The sequence below is a fragment of the Felis catus genome, chromosome B1, assembly GCF_018350175.1.
Source record: "Felis catus isolate Fca126 chromosome B1, F.catus_Fca126_mat1.0, whole genome shotgun sequence".
NCBI classification, from domain to species: domain Eukaryota; kingdom Metazoa; phylum Chordata; class Mammalia; order Carnivora; family Felidae; genus Felis; species Felis catus.
In genome coordinates, this window is record NC_058371.1 from 109,333,279 (window position 1) to 109,359,164 (window position 25,886).

The following is a 25,886-nucleotide window of genomic DNA, read 5'->3' on the forward strand; positions in this document are numbered from 1 at the left end:
GTGGGCAGTAAGCTGGTGTGGAGTGAATGAGCAGAGCATGGTGGGAAATGAGAACAGAGATGGAGTCCGTCTTGCAGCTCATGGTAGAGACTCTGAAACTTAACCTATGAGTGAGGAGATGCTGCTGAAAGGTTTTGAGCGGAAGTGTGACATGATCTAATTTAGGTTCCAAAATGATTTTTGTAGCTGTCAGTATTTCAGTCAGGCTGAGGCAGAGGGCCACAGCCTCCCAGAGTAAAGGATAGCGTGTCTCCCAGGATAGAGTAGAATTTGCTTTCTCTACTTGCATTTTGGGCTAGGTCAAGGGGAGCTGGTCCACAGAAGTGAATTTTGCCCCTCAAACCCTACTGTAAAATGTAGACTAATACACCTGCACAAATGCAGTCTGACTCCCCATGTTTCCAAGGCAGGCTTCCCCACTGCTTCCTGGAGCCTAACCCAAGTATTTAAGTGCAGGGAACACCACCATGGGTCATTTCAGGCTCCAGGAGCCTCCATAGATTATGCATCTAACACTGGCCAGCTGGTGAGTATGGGGCCCTGCCCCTGATCCCAGTGCATTAGTGGAAGAATTTGGTAAAGTTAGGGCAATATCATAAAAAGGCAGCTCTTAGGTCATTTACAGACCTTTCATGAAGGCAGCTGTGCACTACCATCAGGGGGTTGATAAGGACTGAAGAGTACATTTATTTTGGCCTCTGGACAAGATCAAAATCTATAAAGAGATCTGTTAATTGCACTCTTTGTTTCGTTAAAATTATTGAATTATTGGTGTCCCTGGGTGGCTCAGTCTGTTAACTGTGAGACTCTTGATTTCAGCTCAGGTCACAATCTCATGGTTTGTGAGTTTGAGCCCCGTGTGGGTCTCTGCACCGACAGCATGGAGCCTCCTTGAGACTCTCTCTCTCTCTCTCTCTCTCTCTCTCTCTCTCTCTCTCTCTCTCTGCCCCTCCCCTGTTCTCTCTCACTCTCACTCTCAAATAAATAAACTTAAAATATTTTTAAAGATTATTGAATTTCCATTTGCAAATGATTAAAAAATAGCATTCTTATTTTAGCTACTCAGTACTTTATAAACCTAGTCCCTATTTCAACCAAATATTTTCACATTTAGCTCCAAACTAGAGTGAATATACTTGCTTTAAAGTTTGAGACAACTGTCTTCAACTTTTCTTGAATATTTTACTACAGAAACATTTCAGGCTTTTTAAATTTTTTTTTTTTGAAGTGTGAGCTCAAACATGCTTAACATGAAAACATGTTAACTGCTATGGCAATTATATCATATAAACACATGGTATCTATTTTTCCCTCATCTAAATGAATATATAACTTTTATCTTTAGTCTAGAAACACTGATAATTGGGACAGCACCTTAATTAATGGTGATCAAAGTTAGTGTGCCTTGAAACTTTACGTTAACACATTTTGTTTTAAGTCAGTGCTCTGTGTCCTGAGGCATTACATTTTTCATGATTTGTTGGCCCACTTGTGTAGAGCATGTGTCCGTACCCATGAGGATCCTTCAGTGAGGTTGTAGTCTTTTTCTATGGCTGCTGTCTACCCAAACTGCAAAATTCAATACATAGAAAAAATATTTTGTCACCAGTGGAACCAAGTAGAACTGTTTAATAAATTTTAATAATACTTAAAAATTTTCAGTTTAAAAACACTGATTCCAGGGCCTCCTGGGTGGCTCAGCTGGTTAAGCATCTGACTTCAGCTCAGGTCATGATCTCGAGGTGAGTGAGTTCCAGCCCCAAGTGGGGCTCTGTGCTGACACCCCAGAGCCTGGAACCTGCTTCGGATTCTGAGTCTCCCTCTCTCTCTGCCCCTCCCCCAACTCCTGCTCGCTCAATCTCTCTCTCTCTCTCTCAAAAATAAATAAACATTAAAAAAATCTTAAAAACACTGTTTCCATAGTATGAATGGCTCAGAAATATTATCTTCATGAATTATTAGACCATAGCACCTATAGTTGGAACATACTAAAAGACAGCAATTTCTAAAAGTCCCATTAGAAAGTATAATCACATTATTGTTTCCGCAATGGAGAATTTGTTAAAATGTTTCAAAGAGAGGCAGCATACCATAGTAGAGCTCACACTAGATTTGGAATTAAAAAACTCATTTTAGAATCAAAAATTATAGCTAAAAATACTGTCTTTTGCTATGGAATCGTAATGACTTCCTTAAGCCTTCCTCCTTAAGCCTCAGTTTCCTTATCTATAAATGAGGATGACAATGCTTATCAAGGTTAAACAAAGCAATGTGTAGACAAGAAAGCACTATACAGATGTTAGCCATTGTTATTTTCATAGTATTTAATCAAGCTGTACCCATATGAATTTGGTGCTTGAAAATACCAAACAGACTGCATCCTTGTGCTTTCTGTTATAATAAAAACTATGACACAACCCCTGCAGGATGGCATGGAACCTGGGCTTCCAAGTAATTTAATTTAGTAATTCTGTTGATAGTCTTTTCTGGAATTTCCTGTTTAATTATGTAATCATTTAGATTACCACGAGTCCATGTAGATTTAGGACCTAAAAGAAGTTGATGAATTGGTTGAGTTAATATGTTGATAGTAAGCAGTCTGACTACTTATTTTGATAGGCTCTAATGAGAATGTGGGGGAGGGAGAGATAAGTATCCTGCATCTACCACACTGCTCAAAGACTTTCTCAAGCAAGATGTATCCAGCGTCACTGGATCTGGCAAAACTTTGAGAAGCAGTTTACTGTGTTTCCGACGAGTGTCTCTGGATTTTGGTTCTACCCTTCCATTATCTCCTTCCTGTGTTAAAAGTACCTTGATCTCCCTTTCCTCAGATTTCTCCAATAATTAGGTTCATCCATCTGGCATAGACTCAGAAACAGATGCTGTGTGCTCACATATGCTAAAGAAAACAGTCATGAAATTGAGAAGAGGAATAAAAAAGAACACAGCTCTGTTTGTCGGGGTAAAGAATGGGACCAAAATAACACAAGACAGATAAATGCACAGACAATAGCAAAGGGGAAGCATTACTGCATTACAACAAATTGGAAATCATTCCTAAGAGGTTCCAGACATCTGGCTCCTGGGTTTTGGGGGCTGAATACCCATAGACCTCTTGGAAACAGTGCAAATTTAAAAGGCATGGCTCTATTTTCAGCAAGTGGGCCTTTGGTGGCTCACTGCCCAGTGTGATCTGGCTTCATCTGTCTCGCTGCTAAGAGATAAATTCCCACCTATTGGCAATACCCATACATCAAAAAATGCCTATAATAACTGCAGAAATCTTTGTCCCAGGAACAGTTTGTGCAAAGAGCGTTAAAGGAGATAGATGTGGACTTCTAAAGTACAATCTATGTTTAACTCTAAATGAAATGAAGGGAGATATTTTAGTTTTGGAAGCAGTGCTTCCTAGGTATTTTGTTTGAGGCAGAATTTGAAATAAACGTTTCATTTATTTTCTTTTACAAGTATTTAAAACATGTATCTTCGTAAAGAATGAAAACATAAACAATAACATATGCCTAAAATTTTGTTCTATGTCATACTCCTTGCAGATTATATTTTTTTAAAGATCAGAGAAAGCTACTATGGAAACGTTATATGTTAATTTTAATGAAAATTCTGTGTTAACTGCCGAGAATATTTTATATATACACTGGGAAGGAGGGAGGCAAAGAGGAGGGGCACCGTGGCTAATAGATTTCCCTAGAGTCACTATGTATTGGATATATTTGCATATCTAATGGGATGTCAGTGACTCCAGGAAACCAGAGGGCATCCCTTCAGAGGCCTAAAATAGATTTTGGTGGTAATATATTATTTTAATTACTTCTTGTCTGAGAAAGCTATCAGAAACCCAGAACAATAAAAGCTATAAAGAACCATACTCACTTAGGCCTATACCACATTCTAGAATGCTTCTAATATATTTAGAAATGTTGCCTTTTTGAATCTCACATTTCTTGAAACAATTTTATTCAGACTTATGTCAGACATCTTTGATATCAGTGACCTTATTTGCTTCTGCTAACTTTCTGATACTTTTTTTTCCCCAGAGCACTTTATCTGACTGATTTAACATTCAGCACTTTTAAAATTCTTTTCTTGTGCTAGCACTGATCATTTTTTTTTATTTTACAGATACCAAAATTGAAAATCTTTTTTTTTTCCTTTCCCTTTAGAATATTTTCTCCCTTAATTAATTAGTTAGCATTTTCACTAGGCTGATCTGGTGCCACATATGTATGGCCAGTATTGGGGGCAAAAAGGTGCAGTTGTTGTTTGAAATTCAAATTATTGCTAAGGATTTTCACTGCATGACATTGGTCTTAAATCCATCATACTGAACAAAAAAAGCCATATGTTATGTTTACAAAGTATATATTTGTCTCAAGACTTAAAGAAAAAATTTTTTTAATGTTTAATTTTGAGAGAGAGAGAGAGCACGGTCAGGGGAGGGAGAGAGTTGTCTCAAGACTTTAACAAAAATAGAGGGGTTCTTAGGTAGCTCTGTAAGCATCCAACTCTTGATTTTGGCTCAAGTCATGATCCCAGAGTCACAAGATTGAGTCCCGCGTTGGTTCCGTGCTGAACGTGGAGCCTGCTTAAGATTCTCTCCCTGTCTCTCTGCCCCCACTACCATTCACGCTCGATTGTGTGTGTTTTTTCTCTTTCAAAAAAATAAAACAAATAAAATAAAAAAATTAAAGGAAATGGAATGTATTTTGTTTGCATCCTTTTTAGAAAGCAGAATGAACTTCAAACTGAAGGATTGATGAAATATGATTATTAGGAAATAGTAGCTTAAGAAGTAAATGAGATGTGTCTACTCTCCACAAATTTTAAGAGAGATGGCCAAGACTTTAAAGCCAGTTGTCACAAGCTTTTTCCACGCCATCTTCCCAGAGTTCTAATTTACTGAATCAGGATACCCTATAATCTTTGAGCATAGAAAGAACAACCCTGAACAGACCTCACTCTAGATACTAGGTCTGTCACTTCAGTTTCTTAATCCTTAGTTTCCTTTTTATAAAGCAGGGACACTGTTATTTTCCAAAGGTTGTTCCAAGAATGAGAGATATATTGTTGGCTTATTGCTAGATATATAGTACTCAATAAATTGTAGCTATTATTGCTAAATCTGTGCTACTTCTTTCTTTTCTTTTGTTTTGTATTGTCTTTCTCTCTTTTTTCTTTCTTTTTTTCTTTTCTTTTTTTTTTTTTTTTTTTTTTTTTTGAGAGAGAATGCACATGCGTGTGCAGGACTCAGGGAGGGACAAAGAGAGAGGGAGAGAATCCCAAGCAGGCTCTGCACTGTCAGCACAGAACCCAACACAGCGGACTTGATCTCTGAACTGTGAGATCATGACCTGAGCCGAAATCAAGAGTTGGATGTTCAACCAACTGAGCCACCCAGGCACCCCTGAATCCATGCTATTTTGATCTTAGCTTTCAAGATAGACGTCTACAATGATACCAAGACTCCCAGTGTCAAAGCTATTTTCTGACACTGATATCAAACCTCCTAAAAATGTCATTGCTGTGTCCTCCAGCTGATTGCTGACTGGCTGATCCCTCTTGATTGTGTCCCAGTTCTATCCCAGTTCTTATGTGAACCGTTATCTAAACTGGAATTTTTGGATAAGCCTAAGAGATTTGCCTCTCCTGCAGAGGGCTGGCCTTCTCTAGCCTATAGGTCTCTTGGTCCTTCTAACCAGCTGTCACTCACTTTAGTAACTATTTCTTAGCCCTTTATTGCCCTCTAGTGATTGCTTTCCACACTATCTCATTTGGTGGTTTATCCTTGTGCTGAAGCATTTGTTTACCTGGGTTAAAAGACTGTAAGAACAGTCAGCAGAATTGAGAAGCCACAGTGGGTTAAATTACATTCCATATTTTAAACATTAACATGTGTGTGAAAAAACTGAAAAGCAGCCATAGAAGACTCCTGAAAAGAGAAGGTGTCACAATATTGAAGATGTGTAGGATCTCAGTGTCAACAACAACAAAAAAAGACCAGTTAGTTGATTATAGTGCCCTGATAAAAAAATTCTACTTGACTAGGAAATGATTTTTATTCAGTAATTTAGTAAAGGAATCAGTGATCATTAGAATCTACCTTAGATTCATTGAGAAGAAATCATGCCCCCAAAATATCATTTACTTTTCTTTTAGCATGCCAATATCAGGGGAAGTTATGGATATACTCTATCTCAGTTTCAGCAAAGCTCATAGAAAATGCAATCCTTTTTAATAAACAAAAAATTAGATTGAGTGGTAAGTAAAAAGTTGAATGAGCCATTCAAAGTGAACTGAGTACTAAATCAAAAGTTAGCCTGAGGGCAGGTCTCCAGTAACATTTTATAAGGCTTTGATCTGAGTTAGCGCTGTCCCCTCAAAATCTTTAACATGTGATTCACATGAAGACATCTATTGCCAAAATTGACAGAGGAGGAATAGCTAACGTGTTGGATGACAAAATCAAGTATCTTCTGGGTCTCTAAATGGCAGGAAGAATGAGAGAAAACATCAAGAAGTGGAAAATTCTCTGTGCCGATTCACAAATTAAACCGTTCTGCTACAGATGAAGGAAACCTGGCTTAAGAAAAGTATAAGTGAAAGAAAAAAAAAAAAAAGAACAACACAAAACCGGTAACATAGGGCTTTAGCTGCCGGCAGGCTCACCCTGTGCCAACAGTGTGATGACTGCCAAATAAGCTAACGTGAGTCCTAATAAAGTGTAGAGTTCAGATCAAGGAAAGGAATAGTCCCACTGAATTTTGCACTCTTCATACCGCATCTGGCGTAGGATGTTCAGTTTAAAGTGCCAGATTTTAAGAGGGACACTGACAAACTGAAGCATGTGCCAAGGAGATCTGGCAACTGCAGGGCGTGAGGATTGGCTGAAATAGCTGAGATGACTCAGAAACATGGTAGCTGTCTTCACGTATTAGGAGAACTGTAATGTAGAGGAGATGCTGCGTTTATTAAGATTCCAGACAAGTAGAGGCTGGATCAATCCAAATAAGAACCTTCTATTAGCAAACTCTTCAGAAACAAAATGAGCTGTCTGGTGAGAAATTGAACTCCCTGCACTGGAAGTGTTCTAGAAAAAGCCGTAGGACTAAGAAACAAGTATGCCTCTTTATAGCTTTACTGTTTGGGGTGTCTAATGCCTTTCTTGTAAATCTTTAACTTTTATGATTCTGTTTCCTTTCTCTCTTTTTACATTTCTGTCTTCAAATACAGAAACCTTTGTTTTCTTTTGCTCTCCAATCCCTCCTCCCAAACTTGTACAAAGTTGGACAAGGCAGCGTCATAAACAGAATTACAGGATATCATGGCCAAAGCAGTATGCCAGTGTTTCAACTGTATGCAGATTTCTTTAAGAGTAAGATGCTGGGGCGCCTGGGTGGCTCAGTCGGTTAAGCGTCCGACTTCGGCTCAGGTCATGATCTCACGGTCTGTGAGTTTGAGCCCCGCGTCAGGCTCTGTGCTGACAGCTCAGAGCCTGGAGCCTGCTTCAGATTCTGTGTCTTCCTCTCTCTCTGGCCCTCCCCCATTCATGCTCTGTCTCTCTCTCTGTCTCAAAAATAAAAATAAACATTGAAAAATTTAAAAAAAAAAAAAAGTAAGATGCTGTCTCAGAACAGACTCCAGAGAAAATAACTCCCATTCCTATCCCCAGTTATGGTATAATCAGAAAAGCATAGTCTCTTAATAGGTAAAGCTTTATATTTGGCGACTATGAAAATAAAGAACACACTTTATCATAAGCCTAAGGAGCTTATGTGCAATGTTTCGATATTCATATTACAGAACCAAGCAGAATTTATATAACTTCAGAATTTGCAGCCCTTTTGAAGCAAAATCAGTTCTCACTCTCTTTCCTTCTCTCCGTTCCTCCCTCTTTTTCTCTCTTTCTTTCAGGATTTATCTCACAGTTGTCTCATGGTGTGTCTCAGCAGAAGGATCAAGTGTCCCATTCCTATGTTTCTCTTGAGTTGTTTCCTTATTGCCAAACCACACTGCCGGGTCCAGGGTTCAACTGGCTGCTGTCTCCCACCTCTGCTGTACTAGGAATTGCTTCCCCTTCACCAGCTGGCAGTAAGGCACCATGAGGGTACAGTGGGAAGCAGCTTTGGGGGAGCATAAAAAGAATGGGAGGGGGTGTAGAACAGAAACGTCCTTCTTCCTTTGTGATGGATTTCCTTCACGGCAGCTCTAGACAGCTGAAATCTCTTCCAAGGGAGGGAAATGGAGAAGCTGCTCCTTCAGAAGCAGGTTTCTCCATTCAGATGGCCCAATATTGCTGCTCATATGTAATGACTTTTCAGTACATTTTACTAGAACTTATTTTTATGGCCTGAGAAACCATGCAGTTTGCATCGTATAGCATGTGTTACTCTGGGTCCTTAGAGTCTTGGCATTTACAGTGTCTGACTCCATTCCCAGATTAAAAGTTGGGAAAACCTAGGGAAAAAAAAAATCTCCACACCTCTCTTTTCTTTTCCTCCAAAGAGTCTTTAACATCAAGTGGAAGAGAGGCTGTGAACCTTCATAACAAGAATCTACTTCTGCTGTGCAGGGTTGCCTGATGGTGTCAGGAGCTAATACGATATATATATATGGAGCAGAGTGTAGATTGCAAAAGTGTCTTATTAGTGATGAGACCATCAGCTTCATCTCTTCATGCCTCCATTTCTCCATATTTAAAATGACACTGATATATGTATCCCATGGGGTAATTATGAGGAGAAAACAAGAAGAAGGAGGTAAAACCCCTTAGCACAAGGACTGGCATGGGGTAGATCCTCAATAACACTCAGATTTTTCGATTCCTGTCTATTTTTCAGTTGGACAGTGAATGGACCATCAGTAAATGCCTGTGCAATAAAGGTGGGGGCTGTTGAATACCAGTATTGTTCAGTGTGTGCAGATCTTGAGTTTCGTTCAGAAATGGCAGATTCTAGGGGCACCTGGGTGGCTCAGTCGATTAAGCGTCTGACTTTGGCTCAGGTCATGGTCTTGCGGTTTGTGGGTTCAAGCCCTGCGTTAGGCTCTCTGCCGACAGTGCAGAGCCTTGAGCCTGCTTCCGATTCTGTGTCTCCTCTCTCTCTCTCCGCTCCTCCCCAACTCATGTTCTGCCTCTCTCTCTCTCTCAAAAATAAACATTAAAAAATTTTTTTTTAAAAAAGAAGAAAGAAATGACAGATTCTAGTGTGTGCTTCCTTAACTTCCATCCATGCACTTCCTTTTCTTCCTTTGATGAAAATCAAGCAGAAAGGGAAATGATGGTCTCTGGTATCACTGCATCTTCAATTCTAGACAGAAAAAAACGTGCTATTGGTGAGGTAGCACATTTCTTAAAGATGGACTTTAAGAAACTCTTTGAGCATGTGTTGCAATGAAGAGATAGAGAAAATTCCAAGAGCAAGGGTGCCTGGCTTGCTCAGCCAGTAGAGCATGTAAAACTCTTGATCTTGGGTTGTGAGTTTGAGCCCTGTGTTGGGTACAGAGATTATTTAAAAATAAAAGTTTTAAAAGAAAGAGAGAAAGAAAAAAAGAAAAGAAGAGGAAAGAAAGAAAGAAAGAAAGAGAAAGAAAGAAAGAAAGAGAAAGAAAGAAAGAAAGAAAGAAAGAAAGGAAGGAAGGAAGGAAGGAAGGAAGGAAGGAAGGAAGGAAGGAAGGAAGGAAGGAAGAAAGAAAGAAAAGGAAATTCTAAGAGCAAAGCCAAATACCATCTAAGAAGCCTAGGAGAGGATGTGGAATGGCTAAATCCAGCTCATCTGTGACGAAGAACTGTAGTGTACTCTTTGTGCTTCTGTGGTGATAGAACTGTTGTGTTTTCTGGTATGTGCTTTAATTTTTGTGTGTGCCTTAGAATGTGGTTCTAATATATGATTGCCTAGACATAGATAGAAAAAATCCGTAAAGCACAATGAAAAACAAGGGTCTAAGGATAACATTAACAACATGCTTGGAAAAAATGCTAGAATGCAGCATGCTTGCAACTAAAGTATAAGTGTTTGGCTTTAAAATAGATAAAACTGCCTACATGGTATAAAATATGACATTTCATATAGCTTTAGGGTTCGAGGGAATGCCCAAATCTTTGTTAACTATAAGGGGGTTTCTGAAGAAAAGAGTAATAATTTTTAAAGTCTTTCCTGGTTTAAATTTCTTGGTGATTGTAAACGATTTGTGTTTACCGATCTGTAGTTATGAAAGAATATAAATTTCGACAATTCCTTACCCGGGCTCATATGGATAAGACAGTAGAGTGAAGCCATAAATGACTCACAAGCTTATTATTTCTGTAGGAAAGGAAAAGTTCTCCTCCACCCTCTTTGGATCTATGACTCTGTCTCAGAAGTAAGCTGACATAAGACAGATTAACAAGAGAAAAGCGTTCAAATTCTATTGAAGTTTTACACGTACATGGAAGATTTCCTTCACAAGACCCAAGGAAGTAACCAGAGCAAAAAGCTTTTAATGCTTTTTACACAAAGAAACAATAAATTTGTGAAGAATGGTGAACAAGTAACAAGGTTTCTTTACACAGCTTTCTTAGCTCTAAATTCCTTGTCTCTGGTGATTAGGATGCCTTTCTTCCTCCTGGTGCAGGGAGAGAAACTTTCACATGGAAGGTTTATCTCCTGCTTTTTAGGAAGGGGTGCTTCATGCTTCTGCTGTTTTCTCAAACTCCTTCAGCTTAAGATATTCAATATATTATATTTTAATATATTTTCATCAGATACAAAGTTTAAAGACTTACTTTCCAAGTACTTTACTTAAAGAAAATACTCTATATCCAGATATATTTGGTCATATGTTTTACCATATTACACTTCTCTAAAGAAAGTACCAAGTATCTCAAGCTAAATGATCGAATGCAAAAAGTAAAATTTATTAAGTATCTTGTAAAACACAGTTTGTATAATTTCTTTGTTTAACTGGCAAGGCACTTTATTCTCTACTGGGTAAAGTAAAACCTATTTTTCGCCTGTAAATCATAATGAAATTACCTAAACATCAAAATTTGAAAATTTTGGATATATGTCAAAATATCTTATTGACAAAAATAAAAATCAAATGCTTTCCACATAGTTTATGGAGAAGTGATAGTCATCAGTTTCTTTTAGTGTGTAATCATCAAATGTTACATACCACTCATTTTGCTGATGTCTCATCTCTTATATATGAAAATTTAATTATATTAACTTTTATTATTTTTAATGTTTATTTATTTTTGAGAGAGAGAGAGAGAGAGCACATGTGGGGAAGGGGCAGAGAGAGAGAGGGAGACACAGAATCTGAAGCAGGCTCCAGGCTCCAAGCTGTCAGCACAGAGCCGAATGTGGGGCTTGAACTCACAACCGTGAGATCATGACCTGAGCTGAAATCAGATGCTTAACCAACTGAGCCACCTAGACGCCCCTAATTATATTAAATTTTAAATTGCATAAGTAACTTTTAACTGTTATTACAATATTAATAAATTTTCTATAATTAAAAATATCATAACTATGTTTTGGAAAAGAAAATAAGAACCTAGAAACCATTGTACAGGAAAACAAAACAGCTATAATTCAAATCATTAAAATAATTTTCATGCTACATTTTTTCCTCATGGGCTAACCTCTGAGCTCAATTGTAATGATGTATATGAAAATAAATAATATGATTTACATAAAATATAAAATATTATAAATGCATTATTATTGCTATTATTAAGGTCAAGGCAAAATACAAATGTATGCACTTGAAGAATTTGGCATATTATATAAATCATGTTTACTGGCATGTGTATGTGCATGGGTGAGTGTATATATTATGTGTACATATAATGCAGCCTTTCTGGATTTCCTTATTACTCTAAAATGTTTGGTGGAGACCATGTGCAAAATTTGGGATGTGGATCCACTGTGAAATATAACATATTTAAATTATTTCTAATATCTCAACATTCTTTTCTTTCAGGTACTTTTTTTATGCTCCTAAAAGTGCCACTTGATGTGCAAAGGAGTCTTCTCTGTGTGGAACTTCCATGTGTGTCTGCCTCATTGTATTTATGCGTAATGATTTGCAAGTCATTAAAAGATGGTGGATACATTTAAGATTTGTTTTCACTTTAATTTTGGAGTACAGTCCCTATTGTTCCTAGTTCTAAGAAAGTACTATAAAGAAGACAGATAAGAAATTGATGAAAAGGACATCTAGAAGAGTGAAGGAGTAAATTCTGGCTCGCTTTTTATTTATTTCCTTTTATCCAACCTGGGGAACACAGAAGTGACCTACACTTCCTTTATTTTAAGTTACTCATCACAATAACCACCAGGCACATTGTATTTAGACCAAGGGGGAAAAGTGATAATTAGTGGGGTGGGGGGGGGAGGCGGGCGTGGAATTTAAAGAGTAGAAGGAAAGTACTTTGTGTGAAATTGTTTTCCCAGATCACTTTGCCTGCAACCCAGAAACAGATTGACATTTTTAAGTCCCCAGTATCCTCTCCCAACAATCAAGATTATTGGTTCAGGGGCACCTGGGTGGCTCAGTAGGTTAAAAGTCCAACTTCGGTTCAGGTCATGATCTTGTGGTTGGTGAGTTCAAGCCCTGTGTAAGGCTCTGTGCTGATAGCTTCAAGCCTGGAACCTGTTTGAGATTCTGTGTCTCCCTCACTCTCTGCCCCTTCCCCACTCGCACTGTCTCTCTCTCTCTCTCAAAAATAAATAAACATAATTTTTTTTAATTATTGGTTCAAATCAGAAAAGGATATGTGTGGAAATTTCTAGGTAGAATTATTTTTATTTTCATTAGGAAGAGAGTAAGAAGAAATCAAAGAATGGGCAAAATACAGCTACTTCTAAATAATAGTTGTTTTACCTATTTATATAAATGTCATGCATAAAGGTAAACTGCATTAAGAATTTTAATATTGAAATGGACAAATGGGATTTATGATGCCAAAACTTGTTTTCTCATAGTTGTTCATGATGCCTGTTTTGAATGAGTGACAAAAAAAATTCTCCTAGAATATGAGTATCTTAGGAATAATTACATATATTTCAAACACAATTATGATATTACCCATATCTCTATGAGTCAATTATAATTCTAACTATTCAAAGTTTACCAATTTCTGTTATCTGCTCTTTAATTGTCAGAAATGGACATTTGAAGAGAGACCATCAAAGAACTAATCACAGCAAATCACTTTCTATTCGGATTTTAAAAATGCCCCTTTGATTTTTAATGCACTGTTGTTATTCTTGTTAACATGTAATTTCAAAATATAAAAATACTTCTGTCATTCAAATATAAAATAAACATGTCAAAGATTTATTAAATTCATTAAGGAAAGACCCATTAAGATGTCAATATTAATTTAAATGAGAATTTGAAGAATGATATATATGCAGTCATGAATGCTGAAGTGAATTTGTTAGTAAATGCAAGACTAGTTAATTTTCATGGTGTAATGAAATACAGTTAGGGGTCATCTTTTCTATAGGGCAGAGATCAGTTATTTCTCTACCAGACAAAATTCATTTGCATTGCTACAAATGAGAATCATTTGTATTACCCTCAGTTTTCTAACACTTAACTTCTAACCCCTACAGAGTTGTAAAGTAGCCAAGTCAATAATAAGACTCACATTCCTATAGAATTGACAATTCCCAGGGGATCTGGTAGAAGACTTTACCCCCCATCATGGACCTGAAAAGGACATTCAGAAATCTCCTTCACCCTTTTCCAGGTCTTGAGAAATATTTCGTTCACAATGTATATAATTTTATTGGACATACTGATCTTGATGACTTTTTTTTTTTTTTAGGTAATCCCTTTTTGTAACTAGACAACTTTTAAACCATGAGGCCATTTTATGAGACCTCATCTACCTGATGAGTCTCAAACTTTTAAGACTCTCAAACTCAAGCTCAGACAGAGCTGTTGATTTCTTTCTGTCTTCTTCTACGTTTGCCCTTGTTCACACAATTATGTAATTCCAAATCCTAGAAATCATCTTGGCTTCTGCTTATCCATCTGTCCCTTCCCAAATACATAGAGCCACACAGATATATACATATACAAACACACACATATACACATCTCTTGTCTAGCCCTGTCAGATCTATGAGCAAATCATTTCCTATATATCACTTCTCTGAGTCTCCTGGTTCTAAGCCACAAACATCACTTGCCTGGACTAGGACAGCAGCATTTATATTGTTTCGTCTTTGGTCACCAAAATTACATTCTCTATAAGTCAGCAGAAAGATTTTGAAAAACTTAAATTGGATCATATTACTTTTCTGCTTAAAGCTTTCCAATGGCTTTACCATTTCAGTTAGAGTAAAATAAAATTTTCATGACATGGCCTACAAGACCCAACACAGTCTGACCTCTACCTCCATGGCCTCCTTACCTGCCATCTTTGCTATTCCACTGTGCTCCAGCCACACTATCTTTCTCTCTGTTCATGGACACATCTCACCGATTCCCAGCTCAGGGCCCTTACATTTACCATTCCTTCTGCTTGAATGACTTTTACCCATATCTTCACTGGGCTTCATCTTGTCATTCAGGTGTCTAAAACCTACAGCCTCAAAGAATACTTCCTTTGCCCCCCACCTAATGTACTTTTCCCTTTTTTTTAACGTTTATTTATTTTTTAGAGAGAAAGAGAGAGAGAGCAGGGGAGGAGCAGACACAGAATCCAAAGCAGGCTCCAGGCTCCTACCTATCAGCACAGAGCCCAACATAGGACTCAAACTCAAACTGCAAGATCATTACCTGAGCCACAGTCAGACATTTAACTGATTAAACCACCCAGGCACCCCTCTAATGTACCTTTCTTTAGTCACTCCACCATTTGCTTCTTTTAATTTTTTCCATAGCAGATTACTACTTGAATTTTCTTATTTGCAGCTGGTTTGTTTATTATTCAACTCCCCTGTGGAGAGAGTAGAGCTAGGGTTCATGTATACTCTAGTGCCTGTCCCAAAGTGGTGTTCAATTAATATTTGTTAAAGCATAGGTAAACCCCAGTAAAATATGTTTGTGGTATTTATGGAGGAATTTCTGCTCTGTTTAGGAATCTAAACTGTTACATTAATGTGAGAGAACATGATGGAATGGTGCTCAGGACAATAACAGATCTGATACAATAGAGCATAAGGGCAGAAGAGACTCCTGCATAGGGCTTTGGTAGGTACTTGGATGTGAGCTAAGGTATGAAGCACGGATTCAGGATCATGGGAGCCCCAGGATAGGAATAAGAGCAGGGAAAGTTGAAACTGGAGTCTATGCCAGATGCTGACTCCTCTCTGTCAAGTTTTAAAAAGTATCTGAGCAACTCTAGACCCATAGTGATAAATGTTGGTCAAAAGAAGTCAGTGGCCTCCCGATAAACCCTGTTGGGGTTTCAAGACATGTGTGAGAATCCACCAAAGATATTCAAAGCCTACCTTTATGGATGAATATTTTGTGATTCTTAGTAGAAAGATGCCTTGTACTCCTAGTTATTGTTCTTTAGTATCTAGGTAAATTTCTGACTCATTAGGCAAGATATTTTCCTCACATGTATTTATTAGCTGCACCAGTTAATTATTCTAGGCTATGATTGAACATACGGCTTGGGTGCTATTTAAGTAAACATGTGGTACATTTTTTTCATATTCTTGTGACTTTTCCATTTTAAGAAAAAGTTCCAAAATTCTAGCAGATTGTGCATTGTGTATATGCCAAATTAAAATGAAGATCTGCAAATATCACTTATATCCACTGCTTGCCAAAATCTAAGAACATTCCCTAGTCATTGTTGATTGTGCTTACTTTGTGGCTCAGAGTCAAGAGGAAAGCCTTATGGCAGAGGCGGCATTTGAAATGGACCTTTAAATATGGAAGTGGTTCCAAAACAAAAATTTATATCAAGTAAAGTCTCAGGAGTAATATTGTTTGGGTATACTTGGAACAGTGAAGAAGTGGATACTAGTTACTTGGGTCTGTGAAAACTTACAGCCATAATTTCAAGGACCTCATTCTGAGATATCTATACTTTATGTACTTTTCAGGTAACTGATTTTTTAGCAGCAAGTTTATATCACTGGGATTAGTTTATAAAATATTGAATTGAAAGCTGATAAATTAATTTGAGCAGAAAGGCCTAGGAAGCAAAAAGAAAAGGTGGACATGTGAATTCATTGGCTATTACCATGGTTTGACTAGGTCTTCAAGTAATCCCATGATCTGATCTTTCTTTGCATTTCTTGCTTACTACTCATCGCTTCCATTCCAACAAAATTGGACAGTTCTTGTGCTCTTCAAATTCAACACATTTACCTACTAAGGCTCCTTGTAACTGGTATCCATTTTTCCTCCTTCTGTTTAGTCATATTTCAGGGAGGTTATGTCCTTGACACTTTCTCCAATCTGCTGCCACCACCATCCCTGTAATTCCACTTTTGGGAACCATGATCTATCCTTATCTCTCTAAACCTCTAACTTCTAATATACGATAATAATAGCATCACTTCCGAATTGTGCTAAAGTAATTAATGAAAAGATTTTGAGCATTCTTGTTTTTGAATCGATGCAGTTTCAACTTGGCAATATTAATTTAGCCTTTTGTCTTCCTATACAGCCATTTATATACATGAATTATTGCTGCATCTAGATTCTAATTTAATTGAAAGTGGAAATGGAATATTATTTTCATTTTCACCAGAGTTATGATGCTTTACACATTAGATATTTATGTTTTTAATTTGAATTAAGTTACATTTTATAATGGTTAGCAACATATCTATCTTGAATTATGATTATGTGAGGGCTTCTGGGAAACATACCAATATCAGATACTTTAGTTTGTTGCAAGTCATTTGAGGGCATATAGGCCATGCCTTCTCATCTTTGCACTGTCCTGTTACATTCCTAGTAGATTTTCTTCCTACCATATGGTTTCTTCCATATGGTAGGAACCAAGTAAACATTCACTGAATCAAAACATGAACACAAAGGAAGTGACTCCAATATTCTTTCAAATTTCTGAGATGCCAAAAAGCAAGCCACTTTGGCTTGCTTATTCATGTAACTGAGAAGTGTTTGTTTTATTTTACAACTTTAAGAGTCCCTAGAAACTCTTAACTAGTGTATCTTATTTTCAGAATAGGGGGTGTGTTCACATGTTGCTGTGTACATCACATTTACATCTAGAAAGAAGTCATTCATTCTTTATAGAAATGTTTATGAGCTGCTAAAGTGTTTGTGGCTCTGTGACGAGCACAGGATTCAGATATGGAACCGAGTGGAAAAAGCTATATAGTTATTTTCTGTTGATAAACCCTCAAGGACTACTCACCTGGAAGGCTATTTTTGTCCCTGTAACCTGTAGGTTTACTTCAGGAAGGCATTGTAGAAGCTAGAAGAGAATAAGGAAATCAGTTGTGTAAGGAATCCCTAAGAATCTTATTCTAAGAATAATCTGCTTTAAGTTATTTTTTCTTAATTTTTTTAAACGTTTATTAATTTTTGAGAGAGAGCGTGCAGGGGAGGGGCAGTATGAGAGGGAGACACAGGATCCAAAGCAGGCTCCAGGCTCTGAGCTGTCAGCACAGAGCTCAAGGTGGGGCTCGAACTCATGAACTGCAAGATCATGACCTGAGCCAAAGTTGGACGCTTAACTGACTGAGCCAACCCAGGCGCCCCAAGAGTAATCTGCTTTACACATATACCCCAAGATTTAAGCAACATGCATGCCATCTGTCAAAATATTTACATTTAACATTAAAAAATTATCTTATTCAAGTTTATAATCCATTTAAAATGTATTCTTCAGTGCAACTCTTAGAGTAAATTTTAGGCCAAGTTTTAAAGTGGGTGAGCAGTGCCTGGGTGGCTCAGTCGGTTGGGTGTCTAACTCTTGATTTCAGCTCAGGTCATGATCTTGTGGTTCATGAAATTGAGCCCCATGCCAGGCTCTGCACTGACAGCACAGATCCTCCTTGGGATTCTTTCTCTCCCTTTCTCTCTCTGCCCCTTCCCTACTTGTGTGCATGTGCTCTCTCTCTCTCTCTCTCAAAATAAATACACTTAAAAAAAAATAAAGTAGGTGAAATCTATCTTTGGTAACTCCACCTCCTTTTTAAAAAAATGTTTTTCATTTTTGAGGGAGAGAGAGAAAGAGTAGGGGAGGAGTGGGGGGGGGGGCAATCCAAAGGGGGTTCTGTGCTAACAGCAGTGAACTGTGAGATCCTGACTTGAGCTGAAGTCAGAGGTTCAACCAGCTGTACCACCCAGATGCCCCTCCACCTCGTTTTCTAGGTCTTCTGTCTTCATCACCATTTTCTAGGCATTCAGCGTTTTCCTGTTACTTTAATCCAGTGTGACCTACTTCTCACTAAGGTTTTAGTGTATTTAGATTCAGTAATATTCTTGTGTTCACAGACTTCAATGCAATATAACTAAAAGTGGTAGCATGAACATATGAACAGAAGATATTAAAGATACATTAATATTTTATTTGAAATAATCAAATTCTTAGAAGTGTTTTTTATTTTGCTTTATTATTATTATTATTATTATTATTATTATTATTATTATTATTATTATAGACAGGGCATGAGCAGGGGAGAAGGGCAGAGGGAAAGAGAAAGAGAATTTTAATCTGGCTAATGCTGAGTGTCCCACGACCCTAGGATCATGACCTGAGACAAAATCAAGAGGCAGATACTCAACCAATGGAGCTACCCAGGTGCCCCTATTTTGCTTCATTATTATTCTGCTATTATGAGCTACAAAATAAAAATGGTTTGGTATTTGAGCTAATAAAATATCCTCACCTCTATGCTTAATAACCATGCCTTTCTAATTTTATTTATTTATTTATTTATTTATTTATTTATTTATTTATTTTAATGTTTGTTTATTTTTGAGAGAGAGAGAGAGAGAGAGCGCGCGCGCGCGCTCGCGCGCGCACAGGCACCAGTGGGGGAGGGGCAGAGAGGGAGACAGAATCTGAAGCAGGTTCCAGGCTCTGAACTGTCATCACAGAGCCTGACGCAGGGCCCAAACTCACAGACTGTGAGATCATGACCCGAGTCAAAGTCAGACAATTAACCTACTGAGCCACCCAGATGCCCTCTGATTATTGTTAGATTAATGAAAATTTACAGTGAGTTTGATTCTGATTCTAAAAGAATCCATGCTAGCTTAAAAAAATTTTTTTTAATACAAGTGTGATGACCACTGGGTGTTGTATGTAAGTGGTGAATCACTTACTCCTGAAACTAATGTTACGCTATTTGCTAACTGGAATTTAAATAAAAACTTAAAGCTCACTAAATTAAATAAATAAATAAAATTTGAAGAATGACTTTTGTGGTTAGAAAGTTTCAATGTAGTATAAAAAGAAGAAACTAACATATTGTTAAAGTTTATTTATTTTGAGAGAGAGAGTGCAAGAGCAGGGGAGGGGCAAAGAGACAGGGAGAGATAGAATCCTAAGCAGGCTGCATGCTGTCAGCACAGAACCTGACGTGGGGCTCAAACTCACAAACCATGAGATCATGACCTGAGCTGAAGTCAAGAGTTGGACTTTCAACTGACTGAGCCACCCAGGCATCCCAAAACCAAAATATTTTTTAAAAATTAGACCACTGTTTCTAATTCTAGCTATTAAAAATTTGTCTTTATCTAGTAACATTCTCTAAGTAATTCTTTGTTTTTAACGCAAAAAGTGTTATTCTGTGTTTATGGATTATAGTGGGGATGATAATATTATTGTCTTTATTTTATGAACAGGTGTTAAAACAGTATACTTTTTTTATATTCTTTGCCTAATATTTAGTATATAAATCCTATATAGCATCTGCCTAATAAACTGTCAATATTAAACAAGTATCAGTTGTTAGCGATGAGGCCATCGCATATTTTTTTGTCCCAACAAATGCCCTCCTCAATGCCCATCACCCATTTTCCCCTCTCCCCCGCCCCACCCCCATCAACCCTCAGTTTATACTCTGTATTTAAGAGTCTCTTATGGTTTGCCTCCCTCTCTGTTTGAAACTATTTTTTCTCCTTCCCTTCCCTCATGGTTTTCTGTTAAGATTCTCAGTTTCCACATATGAGTGAAAACATATCATATCTGTCTTTCTCTGACTGACTTATTTCACTTAGCATAATACCTTCCAGTTTCATCCACATAGTTGCAAATGGCAGGATTTCATTCTTTCTCATTGCCAAGTAGTATTCCATTGTATATATAAACCACATCTTTATCCATTCATCAGTTGATAGACATTTAGGCTCTTTCCATAATTTAGCTATTGTTGAAAGTGCTGCTATAAACATTGGGGTACATGTGTCCCTATGAATCAGCACTCCTGTATCCTTTGGATAAGTTCCTAGTAGTCCTATTGCTGGGTCGTGAGGAGTTCTATTTTTAATTTTTGAGAAACCTCCACACTGTTTTCCAGAGCAGCTGCACCAGTTAACTTTCCTCATTTGTAATGGTTAACTTTATTCCTTTCTCCACTCCCCCATGACTTTACATTAAAATACTATAATATGTACTAATTCAGTGATAGTATGCATCAGGCACTGTGCAGTGCACCAACTGTAGTAAAGAAGTCAGAAAAGGCCTTCCCCTGCTTGGATCTTTACATACTAGTTCTAGTAAACAGGGAGTAGAGGACAAGTAAGAAACCAGTGATTAAGATAATGTCAGATTATTCTAAACAGGTTGATTTAGTAGAGATTTAATATGCAACCTTTACTCACACACATTCATACAATTTATTTATTTATTATGTTGGCATTATGTACACAGGAAATTACAAATTGTCTGTGTGTGAAGTGTGTAAAGCAGCAACCTAATGGAAGTTGTAGATGTGTTTTCAAATGTTCTTCAAATTTGTTTTACTGGCTAAACCAGAACCCCTGTTGGAATGCATCTGGTCTACTTCTGTCTACTTCTACCATGTAAATATCCTCTTTTTAAAGGTAGCAGATACATTCGTTCTCTTTCCTTTGAATGTCAATCTGATTCATGAACGTACAAGCACACAAAATTCATTCATGTATTGATTCCTTCAATAATTTTTAATTTTTTAATGTTTATTTTTGAGAGAGAGAGAGAGAGAGAGAGAGAGAGAGAGAGAGAGAGAGAAGGGGATGGGCAGAGAGAGAGGAAGACATAGAATCTGAAGCAGGCTCCAGGCTCTGAGCTGTCAGGGCCTGAACCCAGGAACCACGAGATCATGATCTGAGCTGAAGTCGGATGCCTAACCAACTAAGCCATCCAGGCACCCCTCATTTAATAATCTTTAAAGTGACACCTTTATTTCAATGTGCTGTACAAAACGGAAAACCAGGATGGTAAGACTCAGATTCTACGCTCCAATAAATCATAAGCTGTGACATATGAACCCTTCCCTCATCTTTCTGCCCACCCTTCCAGAATTAGTTTCCTCCTCTTCAGAACATCTAAAGAATTTCTGTCTTGTATATGTTGCTATAGATATCTTATCCTCCTTACTTAGCTATTTCTTATATATCAGGACATCAAAAGTTGTTCCCTACACTTAGAAGTCGCTCAGTATGTTTATTACACAAATGAGGGAAATGTCATATGAAGTCAGAGTGCTTGCTCATATGATCACAATATTTTTTACAGGTTAGAACATCATGTTTTGCATTAAAATTTATGGTTGAGGATATAATGGACAACACCTTCTCTAAGGATTTGGTGTTATTTGACATTTAATCCCCTCAGTTAGTACCCTTAGTTAATTACTTAAGTTTTGAAAGAATGTTTAAAATGCATTTTAAGTTTTAAGAGAGACTTTCAAAAAGGCAAACACTATTAATTACTATATTAGGGGAAATTTGAGAATCATGGTATACACTTAGGATAAATGGGAAAGCAGAGGAATAGTTGAACAAGCTGTCAAAATAAGGACATAGGGAATTCCTAAATCAGGTTTCAAGAAAACTGGTTTTGTTTGCTGTTACTTTCTTAGACCAGATCATTTTCCAGTACAGCAAAATATAAACCCCAATTTTATAATCCACAATTTCATATTATTATTTTGAACCATATTAATACTTCTTTCAAGGAGGGAGACAAATTTAACTTGGGCCTTATTAAGCATGAGGCACATTTTAGACATTAAAGTGGAGTTGTCAGGTAAACAATTAGATACAAGAAACTGAGTTTTGGAATAGAGATTATATCTGAAGATATACATGAAAGCCATGAGACTTATGGAATCCAAAGATAAACCCAAGCACTCTAGAGTTAAGAGGTCAGTGAATGAGGTAGAGTCAAAAGGATACTAAAAATAAGCAGCCAGTGAGTTAAGAGGAAAAGTAAGAGAGTGTGTTCTGGAAGCCAAGTGAAGGAAGTGTGTAAAGAAGAGGCAAATGATCAACTTTGTCAAAAGCTACTAATGGATTCAGTGAGAGGAAGGCTGAACATTGATCATTGGATTTAACAACATGGAGGTCAATGGTGATCTTGTAGTAGAATGGTAGATAGAAAAACCTATTAGAATATGTTCAAAAGAGGATGGGAGAAAACTGGTGGTGGACAACAAGTATTGACAAGTATTTCAACGAGTTTTGGTGTAAAAGTGAAGAGAAAAACAGGGCAGTACGTGAAAAGGGACATAGGGTCAAGAGAAGGTGTTTGTAAGATGGAATAAAAAAGAGCAACAACATATGTAAGCTAATGAGAATGGTTCAGCAGAAAGGCAAAATTTGCTGATGTTGAATATAGAAAGATGCTCTTGAGTAGGCAAGAGAGGATGAGATCCAGTGTGCAAGATGAGGGATTGGAATTAGCCATGAACATAGTAAGGAAGACAGAGTGTTATGAACACAAAAGCAAGGAGGTTGTAGATTGGATTGGGTAACTTGTGGAAATTAGAATAGAATCTGAGTGATTCTGTTTCCTTTGTGAAATCGGTAATTCCTTTACCAGAAAGAGGGAGCATGAGGGAAGAGCTGTTAGAGATCTGAGGAGAAGAGTGTGGTATGAAATATATATCTAGAAAACTGGGAGGCAATGAATGAGGAAAATAAAGTAGGACTAGGGGCCAGCATCAGGGCCCATTTGAGATTAGTAATCATGACTTCAAAGTAAGACCAGTACACATCATTTCAGGTTTTTCTCTGGAAATGGGTTAGGCAGCGAGTTGGATTTAAGCAGAATTAGAGTTTCCCTGAAAGAGTATGATAAAGTTAGAAAGAAGGAAAGAGAGTGGTACACATGTGTAAGGAGGTAATTATAATTATGGTGTGTGGAATTTAAACTAGGCAATTAGGTATAGAGGTAGTGGAAAGTATAATAAGTGGATTCTTAGTCTCAAAGAGGACAAATATTTTATTAACTAGGATACTAGAAGGAATGAGCAGGAAAAAAGTTGGCATCAGTGATTAGAGAATGAGGTGCTTAAAATTGGGGTTTCCATAAATGGTAGTGAGAAGATCTTCTAGGGCATGATCACTGGAGTTGGTAGCTAGGAAAAAAAAGATCATGGGAGGAAAGGAAGTCAAGTAACCAAGAGTCCAAGGCATTGGAAGAATCATTTGTGTGGATATTGAAGCAGAACTGAAGAATGCTTTATGGTAAACTAAGAGCCAAATTCTTCAAGAACTGAAAGGGAAGAATATATGGAGAGGGGATGCTAGAAAAATGAGATGCAGTAGATTCTATAGTCTGATAACATGGGGTTCAGAGTTGGGGTTACAGGGAGGAGAAAGAGAATTGTTTAGAATTGGTAATGAAATGCAAGTGGGTTATTTGCCCCACTTCAAGTCCCAGGGTGTGAAAAGTGTCAAAGAGAGAAGAGCCGCCACTTGAGAGGGTTATAGGAGATGGAGTGTGTTCAGAAGAGAGCCTGTTTTGAGTGGAAAGAAACCAAAAGATAAAGGTCACATTCAAGAGGAGATTGAAGATCAAGGGGACTATGCTAATGACTGGCTGAGAGCTCCAGAGGGGTCAGTGTCCTGGGGAGGAGTCAGGGATGGGAACAGAAAGATGAATATATAGGGCCTGATGGAAATTAGAGACTGAGACATAAGAGACGCAGGTTTCACCTGGGGTTGTGACCAAATAGGATTAGGGCTGAGCAGGAGAGTGATGGGGACCTGTCAGTGTTGTGGTGGAGAGTCTTGCCTCTGGCCTGCAGAACTGAGAATATACTGTTGGGAAATAAGCATGTTTAACAAATGATGTTTGAGGTTCATGAGTAGAAAGGTAGAGTGTGAATAAGAATAGAGTCTAACTTTTTGCTAGAAAATTCTGCTTTAGATCATTTACAAATTGATGATATTCTGTAGAAATTTAGCCTAAGCTGATTCTTAGCTTATAAAGGAAAAGGCTCTTTAGGGAATGTCTTTTATGAGTTTTGTCAGATCTAGGCTGATACTGTGGTTCCAAGAATTCACATATGTTTTGACATTGACTTCTTGGGAAAATCTGGAGTTTCACATAATATGATTTATTTTCCCTGTATTCTCCTTCCGTTCCCCAGAGTCTAAGCTTCACCAATAATATTTAGCTTTATTGTGGTTATGACAGGGACTTAATTCTCTGGGCTAGCCAATTTTCTGGTCCACGCAGCAGATTTAATTATTTTAAAAATGTGTTTATACTATGGGGAGCTTGGCTGGCTCAGTCAGTGGAACATGAGGCCCTTGATCTCGGTTGTAGATTCAAGTCCCACATTAGGTGTGGAGATTGCTTAAAAAAAAAACAAAAGCTTAAAAAATACTTTTACACTCTTAAATCCCTGCTTAAGAATAAAAATCAGATAATTGCCAACTAAGTAATTGCAAACTGCTTCCATCTCTGAACTATTTACCTTTTCTTTCATTTCTTGCATCTTTTTTTTCTTTCACTTGATCTTAGCCAAAAGGCTAAGAAGCGATCCTTTTCTGACTTTCTAGCAAATTCTCTTCATTGCCATTTTTGAGGCTGTGACGTTCAGTTCCTGTCTTTGTTTCTTGGTTTCTTATTAATCTCATGACTCTTTCCTGATTAAGATTAATAATCTCATTGCCCCCATGTTTACATTTCTGTCTGTTTTGATTCAGATATTAAATTGCATTTTAATTTCTCCTAAAGATACTTCCTGCTTTTCAATTTGATTCTAATTTTTATTTATTTTTTTCTTCTAATTACTACTTTTTTACTTGAAAATCCTTTGAGCCTCTTGACATAAGTTCTTGCTTGCATGCAAAACTTCCTCAAAGGAAAAACATTCTCCATTCCAAAATAATCTAAATATTATTTTTAATCATGACTAAGTAAAAATACTTTCTTGGAGACATTTACTTTAAACAAAATTCAGTAGCATAATAAAATCAAGGATGGGGCAGGAGAGAACACATCTAATCTTTCTTGAGGGTAGTTTTCGTTTTTTCTAAGCAGTTGGGAACAATGGCTTCCTTTCATAGCTCAATTGACCTTCTCCTCTACCTTTTTGCTTTGCTTATCTCATTAATTCTTTTCTCCTCTTCTTTTTACTTAATCTTGGATCATGGTAGGTCCAAAAGGAGTGTAAAGTTGTTAATGAAGAGGAAAAATTCATACTTATTCTTTTTTTCTTGCTCAAAATGTTGAATTTGGGCCAAAGCAGAGGAGGCTGAGCCATTAGTCTTTATTTTTATGCATATTTATTTATACTTCTATTGGCTACAGTTAGCAGACTTAGAAACATGTGTGGACCATATTGAAAAATCAAATTAAAAAGCAGTGCTTAATTGTTGATACTTAATTGGATGATATTTAACTTCTAAGTTTCCAGGATTCAGAGAGTGGTATTTAAGTTTTCAGCCACTGCACTGAAAATGAACCTTTTTCTTAGAATATTAGA

General features: G+C 37.3%; 1 protein-coding gene and 1 long non-coding RNA gene across 2 annotated transcripts in view; one reads left to right on the top strand and one right to left on the bottom strand.

The window, feature by feature from the left end:
- ARSJ (arylsulfatase family member J) overlaps positions 1-25,886 on the top strand; it is an 82,583-nt gene that overhangs the window by 28,593 nt on the left and 28,104 nt on the right. The window lies entirely within an intron of this gene.
- LOC123384974 overlaps positions 9,096-25,886 on the bottom strand; it is a 28,809-nt gene continuing 12,018 nt past the window's right edge. The window contains exons 2-3 of the long non-coding RNA XR_006596846.1: positions 17,366-17,425; positions 9,096-9,326 (exon numbers count right to left, since the gene is read on the bottom strand). This is a non-coding gene — a long non-coding RNA (uncharacterized LOC123384974). The remainder of the gene's footprint in view (positions 9,327-17,365; positions 17,426-25,886) is intronic.